At 37.3% G+C, this 13,960-nt stretch overlaps 1 protein-coding gene across 6 annotated transcripts in view; it reads left to right on the top strand.

Moving 5' to 3' along the window:
• The window catches only part of CSRNP3 (cysteine and serine rich nuclear protein 3), a gene marked incomplete at its 5' end in the record, with an annotated part of 250,330 nt that overhangs the window by 42,813 nt on the left and 193,557 nt on the right, over window positions 1-13,960 (top strand). Inside the window, one exon of one of the 6 annotated variants that reach the window (XM_082395313.1) lies at window positions 9,441-9,962. The exons of the other annotated variants lie outside the window; for them this stretch is intronic. The remainder of the gene's footprint in view (window positions 1-9,440; window positions 9,963-13,960) is intronic. 6 annotated transcript variants of the gene reach the window in all.

Genomic DNA, 13,960 nt, shown 5'->3' with positions numbered 1-13,960 from the left:
CAAGAAAATTCCAATAGACCATTGGTAAAATCAACCAGACCTTCCTTATAAAAAGTAAGGTCTCTATATCCTTAGATAAAATTTTGTCCACCGAAGAGATTTTATATTAAAATGGCCCATCATGCATTGCTCCTTGTCTCACAAACTACCCAAGATTGGAAACAGGATCAACCAGACCAGAAATGGTTAAAATCTGAAGATGAGAGTATGGCTGCAAAGATTAAGAAAGGCCTAAATCACAAAATACATCACAAAGCACACTTCAAATGTTTAATAAAAAGACTCTACATCAGTGTTCCTCAGCCCAGATCATCCAGGAAACTTAAAAAAACAAAACAAAAAACAAAACCAGTGCCCAACAAAGAATTATGATTGAATTGATCTGGGAGGTGAGCATACAGATATCTTATCCCAGTGCAGCTCCACTGAGATAAGTACCATCTCCAGTGGTACTGATATATGGTGGAAATAACAAGGGGTCCAGAAGTAGGTAAATTCTCCTCTAAGTGCTCAGATCAGTCCTTGTCATGCATCCCAGGATGTCCAGCATCAGTAACTAAAGAGGAGGGACAAATCCATCTCAGTCCCATAGTGATGTGCCGACTACTGAAGAGGGAACCGAGAGCCTTAGTTAATTGCATCTTAAGTGCCAAAGCTGATTGAGTTCATGATTCCCTATCAGTGTCTATTTCCCTGGCCCGCATGGCAGTTTCCAGATAAAGTGGCTTGTGTCAATAAGACTAAAGTCCTTTTAGTTCTCTGGGGACTCAAAGCAGTAGAGGAGATTAGGACATTGACAGAACGAAGCACCACTTGCTGGACATGCTCAGGGACAAGGTTGTAGTAGAGTTCACCTAACAGAAAATGTAAGAGCATTCCAGAGAGCACCAGAATTCTGCATAGAAGGCTGAACTCTGGCTGGCAGGGAGGAGAATAGTCATTTGAAACCTGTCTTAAAGTTACATTTGCAAAACAAATCACTTGTTTTACCTAGAACATATGTTTATTTGCAATACAAGAAGTTATAGGGTCATGAAAGGCTGATGGAGATTATGTATTTAACCAAATATCCCAGCCAGCCATCTATCTGTGATGTCTGTGATGGTTTAGTTTAAGAGCTGGCTGGTTGTCAAAGCAATTCTTAAACACAAGGTAAGGGGCAAAGAGGGAGGCTGAATGCTCTAGTATGGCCACTGGCACAGGCCTTAAAGTGATGGGTTTGGGAAAAACATCAATCCTCTGAATCACACTCAGTGGTGAGAAGTTCATTCCTGACCAGACTTGACCTCAGAGGGTTACAGCTCTTAGTGTTTGTTTATTTAAGTTCATCAACACAATCATCTCCCAAGGTGCTGGGTCAGTGTTGTTTCCGGCACATGCCATCTTATGGACTCAGAATCCTCACCTTCTACTTCTTCCTAAATGTCCACTCTGACAGTTAATATTTGGACCTTCAGAACATCGAAATTCTTATTATCCTTACCTACAGGATAACTGGGACAAATTGCCACAAACTTGCTTCTGTTAAAAGATTCCTTAGTAATTTTCTGTGCCAATATTTAGAGTTGCCACTTATCACTTTAAGGAAGAGAGAAAATGTGGATATATACATTTATTTCCGTTTAAGCTCTGAGTAATTCCCTAATTTACATTTAATCCTCTGAGAGCCTACAGATAGAGATTTACACAGTACAGATAACCAACTTTTATATATTTTAATATTTTAAGTTTTAATACTTAACGTCAAAAGGATATATCTAGTGAACACAAAACTTTAAATCGGTATTTCCGAAACTGTGTTCTGCAGACCTAGGCTTCTATGGTTTGTTAGCAGTTGCCCATACACTCATGTACCAATGTAAACACACACAGACACACACACACACACACACACACACAGAATTTACTAGATTGGGAAATGCTGTCTTAAGTAAATGCAAACTGGCTTAATTGCTCCAAAAATTCAAAAGCTTATGCCAATTAACTTTAGGAGGATATATTTTAACATGTTTTCAAAATTATTCAACCAATCAATCCCCCTTGGAGGGTCATGTGATGAGATTAGTGTTTTTTAAAAAGAACTTCAGAAGAATGTGTTCTACATGATGTACTGAAAAGCCATGGATTTTGAAATCCCAGACAGTATTCAAATTCCAACTTTGTCACTTGTCCATCAATGTGACTGTGGACAAGCTACTCAATTGATTTCTTGAGTAGGAATTGGATAAATAATATCTGCCTCATAAGATTGATCTGAGATTAAAAGATATGAATTCTGTAAATATCTTGGAATTATGGAAATACAGAAGTCCTCAATATATCAAGAAATCTGAATTCACTCCCTCCTCTCACTTCAATCTCTTCTGATGGCCCTTCATGCACACGCATATGTATTTATATGATTCTAACCAAATTTCACATATAGATCTTGTTCTTACTTCACTTAATTATTTGCTATAAAGATGGGCCTGTATTAAGGTAGTCCATACAACTTAACAGGCCAGCTAGCATTCTATGGTATTAAACACTAGTTTCCTTGGACTATCGCTTATTGTTGGACATTTGAGTTATTTTCAAAGTTTCCTTTTCATAAACAGCTTTGCATGAACAACTTGGAAAAAATTACTTGTTTGCTTTTAGATTATTTTCTGGGAGTATATTCCCCAAAGTGCAATTACTAAGTCAAAGGAAAGAAAGCATTGTATAGCTTTTGTCACAAATGGCTCTGCAGAAATCTGAACCAATTTACAATGTCATTTAAAATATATGTGTACCTTTTTCACCCTAACCTGTCACCAATGGATCTTCACTGCTTTTGCTAGTTTAATGGGTACATACTGGTACCTTCAGTTTGCTTTAAGGCAATTTTATTTAATTTCCAGATTTTTGAGTATGATGGTTTACTGTCTATTTTTATGCAAGTGTGCAAGCTGTTTGTTCTACTCTTTTGATATTTATTGACTAGAATCTGAATCTGAATCTCCAGTGTTATAGGATCTTTAGCCAACCTTATGTTTTAGGGCAAATATTGATAACATATGATAACGCTTCTTTAGGATGACAAGCGGGCTTTGTCATGTGACTCCAACCCTTTGCTCTTTTACCACTTCCCAGCCCCATTCTACCCTCTGAATTTTGTACTTTAGTGGATCTCAGTTTTTTTTAGTACAAGAATGATGCCACACAATATCTAGTGCTCAAATCTCAGCTTACGGTTGGCCAAGGTTGTTTAAGTTTCTCTAAAACCCAGAAGAGTCATGATCTCAAACTTATATCAATAATTTATCCCATGGAAAGCCTTTAAATCGGATCCTGATAATTTTTAAATTAAGGTGTAAAGGGACTAGACAATTATGTAAGAGCATTACAGAGGACCATTTCATATAATGCCAAGCTCTGCCTGCAATATTTTTCTCACTTGACCACTATCTACCTTGTTCTTTAGGACGAATCCTGACTTTAGACAACAGTTTCCATCTCACTAATCTATAGCTTAGCATTCAGTCGCAGGTCGTGCTAGTCCAGTCTTGAACTTCAGTACTGATCACTAATTTATCTGTCTTGACCCAAGGATTAAGGTACTTGGTTTTGCCTCTGTGGGCACTCCACAGGGACAGTTGTCTGTTCTCCAAAACTCAAGCTTGTTGGTGATGGGAGAGTTGGTCTGTGACCTGCTGATTGACTGTAGACACTGACTTCCTGCCTGTCTTAAGCCTTAGCAAATATGGAGTCATCTTATTAAGTACTAACAGATGAGAAGCTACATGAATCATGATCCAAAGTCTGAAGCTCTACCATTGTTTTCCACAGAAAAGAGTGTGTGTTATTTACATGGCAAACTGAACAGCTCTCTCTTGCCAAGGTCCACAAAATGAGGAGTCTCTTATATGCATATGCATGACTCAAATCTTTCCTTCTCTATATTGAGGAAACATGCATGCTTTGTAAAAGAACAGTTATTGAGGACTGTGTACTGAAAGAAGAGAGGCAGGAGAGGGAGCCATAGAGGAGATAACCCGGCAATTGTCTGCAGAAACATTTCACTAGATGTCACCCCACTCTTGAGTCAGGATTAAGGTTTTTTTTTTTAGCAGAGCACAGTAGCAGGAAAGGCGCCTTCAGTTTCCTGGCAAAAGAATCTTATTTCTCCTCCAACCTAATGGAGTATCTGTGTGTTGAAATGATTCCAAGTCATACAAGGAACTTCTGGCTTTAACCAAATGATTTTTAATATCCGTGAAGTTTTGACATTTGAGTGATGATGTACTATGCTAACTTATTATGTAATTGTATATAGTGTATATTTACTCTATAGAAATTGTAAAATGCAAATAAGCAAAAGAAAAAGGGAAAAAAACCTACATGACACGATCTTGCCTTCAAAAATAAAATTACAAACATTTTGATACATCCTTCTAAAATTCTTCTTATACACACACATATACAGGCACTAAAGAGTTGACTCATAAAGTACATATTATGAATTCTTTTCATGTCAATAAATACATTTGTTACTGTGAATATATAATCACTTAAATGGCATAATAGTATTCTATTATTTATTAAGTTCCATATAGTCGAACATTGATACTATAGGCTTGAGATCCTAATATGTTGAAAAAAGAGGTGAGCCTTAATGTATTTTTCCCATGTTTTATATTAATGGGTATGACATTACCAAATCTTACTGAAACCATTTTAATATTTTCCTTTGAAATAATTGTTCAAACTTCAAAAAAAAAATCTTAGAGTAAGCCATCTTTATCCAAGTACTTGATATGAATATCTATATTTACCACTAAGTTTTCAATTCTAAGGAAGAAAAATGGTGACTTACTCGATGTGAGTATTCACTCCTATGAAGCCTGAAATGGCACAGGTTTCTTATCTGACTGTGTGTGGAGCTGGGGGGGATCAGCGGACACATATTGTGTACAAAATATTGTGTGTATGTCATTTACTGGCAAGAGACTTTATAGATTTCAAGGTTTTCAAAGATGTTAGTGATACATTCTTGAGACCAGATGTTTCTGTGTTCTTATTCCTTACTGGGTTGGTTCATGCCATTTATTTAATTTCTCTGATCTCATTTTTCCACCTGTAAATTGGAGGTCATGATATCTACCTTGATGTGTCATTGGAATTAAATGAGATCATGCTTTTAAAGTTCCTGGTCCATAAAAGCACCAGGAGTTTATTTTCTGTTTTATAAATGAAACTTCCTCTTTTTCAGAAATATAATCCATGATTCTTCATGTCAGTTGAATGAATGAGTAAATAATACATGTTTAACTCTGTAAAACGATTAAACATATTTTATTGAACTGAACAATTATGAGGAAACCATGCTTCCTGCTAGTATTTCCATATGGCTTTTATCAATATACTTTTTTTTTTAAACATCTTTATTGAAGTATAATTGCTTTACAATGTTGTGTTAGTTTCTGCTGCACAACAAAGTGTATCAGCTATATGCATACATACATCCCCATATCCCCCACCCTCTTGCGTCTCCCTCCCTCCCACCCTCCCTATCCCACCCCTCTAGGTGGTCACAAAGCTCAGAGCTGATCTCCCTGTGCTATGCGGCTGCTTCCCACTAGCTAGCTATTTTACATTTGGTAGTGTATATATATCCATGCCACTCTCTCACTTTGTCCCAGCTTACCCTTCCCACTCCCCGTGTCCTCAAGTCCATTCTCTACGTCTGTGTCTTTATTCCTGTCCTGTCCCTAGGTTCATCAGAACCATTTTTTTTTTTTTTTTTTTAGATTCCATATATATGTGTTAGCATATGGTATTTGTTTTTCTCTTTCTGACTTACTTCACTCTGTATGACAGACTCTAGGTCCATCCACCTCACTACAAATAACTCAGTTTCGTTTCTTTTCATGGCTAAATGTCCATCGACAGATGAATGGATAAAGAAGATGTGGTACATATATACAATGGAATATCAATATGCTTTTGATCTGTTTATTCTAAGCACTGTACATTCTTATAATTTTTGTCTTCCTCTGATTTTATTCCCTCTCTCTTTTAATTCTTTCCTACCTGGCAAACTAATGAAGTCATTAGGCCCAAAATGAAATAAATCCTGTTGGGTTATGAATATATGATTTCAGTTTCTGTTGATATCCACCATGTGCTTATGGAATACGTTGTTTGGCTTTTGAAAGAAAATAATGACGTGATGCTCCGACAGCTCACTCTCTACACACTTTCCATAATAGTCAAGTAGTAATAGGAAAGTGGTTGCTTTTCTTTGACAGAGCTGTTTAGATAGCCTGGTCAAGCCTTATAGCTTTGTCTGCATCTACCCAGCAAGTGAAGGAATAAAGCAAGAAAACTTCTATCCCTTCTCACTAGGATACACGCTCCCCACTCCCTCACACTATTTAAGTTTCCTCAAAAAGATACTGTGTTCAAGGAATGCTGTATCGATCCTTGTATTACCTTTATCAGAAATGGTTTCTTTCTCAGGCATATTGCTAAATAGAAAACACCACTGATCTTGACTTAGCACAGAAACAAATATGTGTGCTTGGTATATGTGTGTACATGTACATGATTTTGTATAAGTACAAAATTCAGTTTTTTGTTTCTCAGTCTCCCGCCCTATAAAAACAATAAGGAAAAAACCCAGCTAGGTGGGAATTGGTTAATATTTATTTGCAAGCCTTGCACTTCTAATGCCAGACATTTTCTTTCTTTCTTTTTCTTTCTTTTTTCCCTAAGTGGGCTTGTCTGAATGATTCCAGAAGAAGTTAGTAGGTGGCGACTTTCAACTATGCTTTCTGTGCTAAACGTGTCTGCTTTTACCTTGGGTACTGTGCAAATTGTGCTCACACTGTTTTACTCTTTAGGGCTGTACTTGCTCAAGCTGTGTTACTGTTCACTACTGCTGTAACATCAAGACCTAAACATTTTAAAAGAGAGGTCAAAATAAACACATTCTGTTCCTTAACTCAGTGGGTCTTCACAGACTGCTTAATATGCACCAGATACTGCTTGTGTGATTAAGTGTACACTTCTGTTATTAAGTTCTTCCTATTAGGTGTGTTTATTCTCATTTCTGGAAAAAGAAAATCTGTTTTCAGAATACAGTATTATATTCAATGTACACCTTATATTCAGTTTGCTGCCCATTGTAACTGATTCATGTGGTTTAGTAGTTTTTGCCTTTCTGTGAACTTTGAAAAGAATGTAAGCATTTAGACTGTTTCATCAGTTCAAAGTTTAGGAGGATTTGTTTTAAGTTATTGAAGTAGTCGATACAATAACCCCTTTTACCGACTTACCCTCATTGAACAAATCTCCCATTTCCTATAAATCGAGATAAACTGATAGAAATAAAACTATACATTTGGTCTTGGACCTGAATGTAAGTCGATATGAAGTAGTGTGATTTATTCAATTATATTTTGGAACACCTTTTTACACATCTGGCACAGTGCTAAACAATGAAGACCTGATGATGAATAAAAGTTTCTGCCTTTAATAGGATTTTTTTTTCTTTTGGCTGCACGGCATGTGGGATCTTATTTCCTGACCAGGGATTCAACCCGTGCCCCCTGCAGTGGAAGTGCAGAGTCTTAACCACTAGACTGCCAGAGAATTCCCTAGTTTCTGCCTTTAAGAAGCTTCCAGGGCTAAGCTACATGCTAACCTGTTTCCTTCCATCTGGTGGAAAAATGATAGAAACTTCCATGGGTTTTCCCTTTCATATATACCCAAGGGTCAGATTTCAAACTCAGAACTGAGTTATCAAGAGTTCCTTAAATTGAGTATCCATAAACTAAAATCGGCACACTACTAATATGTACTGAAGTCTCTATATCGATTTTTATTACATATCCTTTCAGCAAATATTTATTTTAAAAATATCTAGCATTTATTTACTAATGTTACATGCACTGTACTAAATATACGTATGTATAAATAAATACAAATATTGTATCTTTAAATATACACAAAAAAACCCTACAAAGAAGGTATTATTATTAAACCCATTATACAAAAGAAGAAACTAAAGCTTAGGGAGGTTTACATCATAGAGCCAGGACTGGAATCAGGGTCCGGATCTGGAGCCCATGCTTTAGTTACATTGTACTAGATGTTGGGGATTGAATGATGAGCAAATCAAACACCTCCCCTGACCTCATGGAGCTTACAGTCTAATTAGGGAGACAGATACTAACTAAATCATCATACAAATATATAAACACAAATAGTAATAGGCACTCGGAAGTGCAAATACAGGACATTAGAACAAAACTACCATGGGAAACAAGATATAATCTGACAGGGTGGGAGAAAACATCTCTGAATAAGTTAGATTTGAGCTCCTTTCTGAAGTATTAACAAGCTTTAAATCGGTGCGTGTAATGGAAAAGCCGTTAGAGGTTAAGTAAAGTATTCATAGACAGAGGACAAGACTGTGAGGCAGAGGAAATTAAAGGAAATCCCAAATGGCTGAGACACCTCTAGCCAGGAGGAACTGGCATGAAATCTAATGAAATCTGTGAAGTATTAGAAGCCAGACTGTGCTGGACCATAGGCAATGTTAGGAATGTTTGTCCTTTTCCTGGGCACTTTGAGAATCCGCTCAGTAATTTTAAGCTTCCAAAAGTTCTATTTACCTCAAAACACTTGGCAGTTTTGCAATCCTACTGCACATAAGCACAAAGACATATTTGAAACTTCTTCAGTTTTTGTGAAGATTTTGTTATAAGTATGTCGAGTTGTCTGGGATTTTTATTTGAAGTTATTTATTACTTTTAAATTTTAATTACTTTTAGCTTATCTTCATTACATATTTGGTTGGTTGTAAAATTTTTGGCTAACCTCATTCATCTGGAATGTCCAGTGTTTGCATTAGTAATATTTTTGGCCTATAATTTTAAAAATATTACCTGAAGGTTAATATATGTTATAGTATAAACTTTTGTCTTAGGACGTTCAGACTAGTATAACCAAATACTACAGACTGGGTGGCTTATAGACAGCAACAAAAAATTATTTCCCACAGTTCTGGAGGCTGGGAAGTCCAAGATCAAGGCACAAGCAGATTCAGTGTCTGCTGAGAGCCTGCTTCCTGGTGGAAGGAACAAGAGAGCTCTCTGAGTTCTCTTTTATTAGGGAAATAATCCCATTCATAAGGGCTCCACCCTCATGACCTAATCACCTTTCAAAGGCCCCATCTACTGAATTAAATGGTTAAAATTTCAACATATGAATTTGGGGGAGACACAAACTTTCAGTCCATAACAAACATGATGAGGCCTATCCATGGAAAATGTGTACGTTACTCCACTTCCCAGATTTTCTTAAAAGGAGGCACTTTATTGTTGTGTGTGTGTGTTTTTTTTTTTCTACGTTGGAATCTGGGCATAAGTAGGATACTTGTTTTAACAAAAGTCTTTTTTTTTTTTTCCCAGTGAGTCAAATTCAAAAAATATTTGACAGCCATATATGCCCACCTTGCATGAATCAGGCATGAAACAAACCATTACCACACAAAAGAGCATTTCTATAATGGAGATGAGGACAGAGGGAAAACAGACTGCCCAAGTCTCCCTGAAAGAAATGGGAAAAGCTGTAAACCAGGCAATATTTGGTCTGAGGCTCTACAGCTAAGTGGAATTTTGCCATGTTTTTCAATGGAAGAGAGCAGAGGAAATAAAATATATGGATGCGTGGAAATGAGAGAATATTCCATAAGTACAAAGTACTGATAAACTTGAAATTCCGGAAAACAAACAAAAGCCACAGCAAGTGATCAGCCAGGACAGGTATGCAGCTTGTGAGACACATGGAGGTGGAAGTGTCCAGTTTGCCAACTTTTGAAAAGAAATCTGTTTTTCACAGAGGTAGATTTTATGACCTATAACAACTGAGGACCCAAGACCAGCAGAGGATGCAGAGTCTGCCTTAAATCATGAGGCTGTCTCTTGGGAATGGTGAGTTATTTGACTTTCAAGTGAGAAAGTACATAAAAATATTGTGATGGATATTGTTGAAAGGGAATACACATTGCTGAGACTCCTCAAACTTTCTATTTTTATGGAAATTAGTAGTCGGGAAAAACACACCAAAAGGAGATGATCAATATGTATGTACAGAGATTTGGCTCTTGACAAACACCCATATGATAATGTCAGGTCTACTCAGCACATTAATGAAATTTGGCAAGAGTTATGAATTGTCTTAGCAACGTCCCCAGGAAATGAAGTTTGGCTGATGCAATGCCATCTTAGGAAAGGCCAGCTCTGCATATCATTAACATTTCTGTTGGTGGGTTCCCAAAAATGTATGTAGTTTGACCCCAAATGAGTGCTACAATAAAAGCCCCTGCTTGCTACAGGAGTGGGAAACCATGTGAGGGAAGCAAAAAATCAGACATTTCTTCAAGCACAAATGGCTGGTGTCAAAACTGGTTGCAATCGTGCTATGTTTGGCAGCTGCACCTGCGTGGTAACTAGGGAGCTATCTGGGTATGAATGTTTGTTTCACACATCAGAATTTAAAGTAGAGGATGGAATACACTGGGCAACATCTCATGAAAATGGAGTTTTTTCCTCCTTCCATAATTTGAGCTCGAAGCCTTAAAACAGGAGGAAACCATGACATAATAGTGTTTTCATCTGTAGAAAAATACATATTTTTCGATGCTAGTAATGGCGTTTAAAAGGGGAACATGCTTATTTGGTCACAGGCCACTCCGACATTATTACTCTCTTGGAATTTCCTTTTTAAGCAACCTTTCCTAGAGGCCCAGTATTGGCCTGAGATCAATTTACTCTTTGCCAAAAAAGTTATTTCTCAGGCCCAATTATCTAAGAAGCTCATAAAATGTATGCCTTGGCAGACTGAAGAAAAAAGATTGTTTTAATCAGGTTTTCCAGAGGAACTCTCAGAATTTCCAATCCAAGATCCTGTTTTGGTTGGAAGAAGGTGCACAGATAGAAACATTAATAAAGAAAAATGAGGAGTGTTGTCTAACTATGGACAGATTTATTATATCAGGACCCTCCTAGTGGAAGTGAAGGGAATGGGAAAAGGAAGGAATCTAGAACTAAGGATCTCATAAAATGCCCATATTTAACATGCACAGTCATTTGGTAACCTACCTTAAGGAAAGGCCTAGAAGTTAGAGGCAGGGTAAAGACCCCTTTTTATAGTTGTTTGAACCAGATGAGTATGGCAAAAGCAAAGAGGACCAAGAGGTTAGTCTGGGATCCATGTCAGGTGGAGGGTCAGGAGACTGATAATGGCCTAGGACTTTGCTTATTTATACCCTGTTGCCATGATTTTAAGGTGTGTTTTTATCTTCACAACTAGCCAACAGTTACCTTTATTCCTGTTTTCTCTACGATTTCTCTGGTATATCTAGTTCTTTTATCTGAGAGACCTTTGAACATTTTAACTTCTGTTATTCCTCTTGAAGCGAATGTATGTACCTTAATCCAGAAGAATTTTTCCTGAAATTCACGAAACAAAGGTAGGATGCTGAGACATTTTAAAGCTAATTATATATGCCTCTGAATGTTATTTGCTTCAAATATTTAGGTGACAAAAATATCATAAAATATTATTCATTTTTATCCTTTTATAAACTTACGTTTATTCTTAATCCTTTGCTTCAAATAAGTTCACAACTGCAGACTGATCTTTATCAGAAAATAATAATAACAATAACAAAAATAATAGTAATCACGTTGTTGCAGGAGAAAGGGGTGTGATCTCGGGTGAGTTCCTGGGAGGAGCTGCCAAGTGAGGGTCCCTGGCTTTGCGCAGGAAAGAATTAAAGAGCGAGCCGTAGTAAAGCGAAAGCGAGTTTATTTTGATAGCTACACATTCCATAGGCAGAATGCAGTCTGTTTCGGAAGGCAAGAGTGGGAAATATGGGGTGGTTAGTTTTTATGGGCTGAGTATTTTCATATGCTAATGAGTGGGAGGAAATTCTATTCTAACTAGTTTGGAGAAGGGGCGGGGATTTCCAGGAATTGGGCCACCACCCAGTTTTTGGCCTTTTTTGGTCAGCCTTGGAACTGTCATGGTGCTTGTGGGTGTGTCATTTAGCATATGCTAATTTATTGCAATGAGTGCATAATGAGGGTCAGGGTCTAGGGAAGTCAAATCTTCCGCCATCTTGAGGCTAGTAGGTTCTAACCCGTTTTTGTCATGTCCTGTTTTTCTCAACGGCTGTGTCATTCTCTTAACGATTGTGCCCTGCCGCCTTCCCTCCTGTCTCAACGTTACAGCCTCCTCTTTGGTAAGATCAGAACTTAAAATCTTGATGTCATTTTTGTTCCTGCAAATGGAGACAGGGAGAAAAACTGGGAGAGTGAAAACACTTCAGAATTCTGTGTGTGTGTGAGTGGTCAGGAAATGCAGTGATTTCACCTGGACTGGTTTAAAATGAATAAAAAAGTTCAAACTGGATGAAAAAAATGGCCCGGGCATTCCATTCCCCCCATGGATTGCCCTAAGGAGTCAGTTTAGGGTCTGCTGAGTGTCAGAGCTGCTCTGTGAACCAGCTGCTGGATTCTATTACTTTAGGAAAGAGGAAAACCAAATGTTATTCTTCGAAATTTAAGGAAACATAGAACTACCTTTGAACTAATCAAGAACACTTTAAAAAACCCTATTAGGATTTTTAAGACCATTTTGAGAAACAGAAAATTCACCTGAAAATGTTTTACTGGCCAAGTCTCTCGAGGCACCTGCTACCATTTCACATATTTGAATTCCATGGGAAACTTTGGCCAAACCTCACATTATCAGATAACCATGGCAAGATTTTTCTTGTTCTTTTTGCTTTTTTGCAAATAAAACTCTTCTGTTTGCAATGTGCAGCTGTAGGCACTACATCTTTTCTTCCTGTATGAGTAGGACAAAACAAATGAACATATATCATTTATGAAACGTTATTATTTTGCTACTTGTTTTCTTTTGCTTCCCAGAAATTCATATTTAAATAATATATTTTTAAGAAACCTTTAGAGGTAATGTGTTGGCCCTCATTTTTGTCTTTTAAATATATAAATAACCCTGAATTGGTACAATTTCTTCCTGTGATCATGCCAGATTTGTAATAAATATCTATGTACTGATAAGGAAAGAGTGCCTACCCAAACACTATCTGGGAGAAATGCCTCCCTGGGGGTTACAGCTGAGATCAGCTTGGAGGGAATAAAATGACAAAGCATCTTTCATTTCCATCATTCCCTCTGAGATGACTACAGAAGAATAGGATGTATAGTCCTGTAGTACCCTTCACTAAGATTTACAGCAATTGTTCCTTTCTTTCAGATTGCTGTTACTTTCCTCAGTGTTACATGCTGTCATTAAATTCTCCACCCTCACTATTACAGCTTCCATTACCACCCACATGGCACTACGGCTTTATCCATGGGTGGCAGATGTTATCACCATATGTCATCCGATCAATTTTCCATTCAAGGGTAATGTAATGTTTGGGGGAAAGCCAACTCACACTTTAGTAAAGGCTTTCTCTGTAGTCTTCACCAGCCGTAAATGCAAGCATCCTTTCAACTTCTTGGCTCTGATACCTAACCAAAAAATCAGCAGGGATCTTAGAGATGCATTGCATATTTCCATGTTAGTTGGGCTCTCTCTCACTATCACCGGCCAAATTGTTTCCTATTAAGGAGTTTGGCACTATTTTGCTTTCCTCTACTTTTATTCTTCTCAGAACATTCAGAACAGAGAATCATTAGCTAGATGAATCCCAAAGGAGATAGTGGTTTCAGGTCTGGTTCACGAGGTTGTTACTTGTTTATTTCTAGGATCTTTATTTCACCTCTTTGTTCCAGAAGCTGGCATTGCTTATAGAGTTTGAAATGCTTATTCTATAAAATTCTAAAGGATAGCCAATACTAAGACAAGATCAATTTATCATTATTTATCATGATTTGCACATGCTCTCTCTCTT

The sequence above is a fragment of the Balaenoptera borealis genome, assembly GCF_965194805.1.
Source record: "Balaenoptera borealis genome assembly, chromosome: 6".
NCBI classification, from domain to species: Eukaryota; Metazoa; Chordata; class Mammalia; order Artiodactyla; family Balaenopteridae; genus Balaenoptera; species Balaenoptera borealis.
This window is presented reverse-complemented; position numbering and strand designations above follow the sequence as displayed.